This window comes from Capsicum annuum, chromosome 6 (genome assembly GCF_002878395.1).
Source record: "Capsicum annuum cultivar UCD-10X-F1 chromosome 6, UCD10Xv1.1, whole genome shotgun sequence".
NCBI lineage: Eukaryota > Viridiplantae > Streptophyta > Magnoliopsida > Solanales > Solanaceae > Capsicum > Capsicum annuum.
In genome coordinates this window covers 1,674,405-1,676,005 of record NC_061116.1, presented here as the reverse complement: position 1 = coordinate 1,676,005, position 1,601 = coordinate 1,674,405, and positions in this window count along the sequence as shown.

Below are 1,601 nucleotides of genomic sequence, written 5' to 3'. Positions count from 1 at the left end.
GCTCATGGTTCGGGGGTATTCCCATTTTTCGGGCATGAAATGGTATAAAAATTGACCTAGGGCTTGCGAGATGGCTGAGGAGCAGGGAAGTATGGGCCTTTTGGGTGGGAGGGGAGGTTTGGGCGATGATATGGGCGTAATGGTGCGAACGGGCATTTTTTAAGCCAAATCAGTGTACTATATAGCCCACGATTTTGGGGTGTGCCCGACGTTTGGGCATGAAATAAGATAAAAATCAACCTGGGACTCCTAGGGTGGGTGAGAAGCGGGGGGTATGGGCCTTTAGGATGGGTGGGGTAGTTTGCGTGGTCAAATAAGTGAAACGGTAAGAACGAGTTATTTTTGGGTTAAATTGGTAGGCTATAGCCTACGATTTTTGGGGTCTTCTCGGGGTTTGTGCGTAAAATGGGTTAAAAATCAAACTGGGACTCCCTGGATGGCTGAGAAGAGGAGGGAGTGTGGGCCTTTAGGGTGATAGGGGCGGTTTGGATGGTCAAATAAGTGAAAAGGTGCACATAGGCCACTTTTGGGTAAAATCAATATGCCAAAGCCCATATTTTCAGGGGTGTGCTCGGGATTCGGGCGTAAAATTGACTAAAAATAGACCTGGGGCTCCTAGAATGTCTGAGAAGTAGAGAAGTATAGGACTTTGGGGTGGGAGGGGCGGTTTGGGTGCACAAACAGGCGAAACGGTGCGAATGAGCCATATTTATGTAAAATTCGTGTGCTACAGCCCACGATTCCAGGGGTGTGCCTGGGGTCCGGGCTTGAAATAGGCTGACAATTAACCTGGGGCTCCTAGGATGGCTGAGTAATGGGGTATTCAAATGGAAAAATTGATGTAAACTAGCCATTTTTGGGAAAAATCGGTGTGTTATCGCTTACGGTTTTGGGAGTATGCTCAGGGTCTGGGTGTGAAATGGTCGAAGAATCAACCTGGGGCTCCCAGGATGGATGAGGTGTGAGAGAGTGGGGGACTTTACAGTGGGAGGGAAGTTTGTGTTATCAAACAGTCCAAACGATGCAAACGGGTCATTTTTGGGCCAAATCAGTGTATTATAGCCAATGGTTTCATGGGTGTGCCCAGGGTCTGGGTGTGAAATAGGCCGAATATCGACTCAGGGCTCCCATGATAGCTGAGGAGTGAGGGAGTAGGGCATTTAGGGTGGGAGGGGCGGTTTAGGTGGTTAAACAGGTGAAACATTGCGAATGGGCCATTTTTAGACCAAATCAGTGTGCTATAGCCCACGGTTTCGAGGGTGTGCCCGGGGTTCGGGAGTGAAAAATACTAAAAATTGACCTGGGGCTCCTAATATGGCTAAAGATCGGGGAATTGTGGTTCTTTGGGTTGGGAAGGGTTTTTTGAGTGGTATAACGGGCAAAACAATGCGAACGGGCCATTTTTGGGCTAAATTGGTGTGCTATAGCCCACGATTTTTGGGTTGTGCCCAGGGTTCGAGCGTGAAATAGGCCAAAAATTAATTAGGGGCTCCTAGTATGGCTAAGGAGTGGGAGAGTATGGGAGGCAAAACGATGGAAATAGACCAGTTTTGGGCTAAATCGATGTGCTATTGCCCACGGTTCCGCAGGTGTGCCCCGGG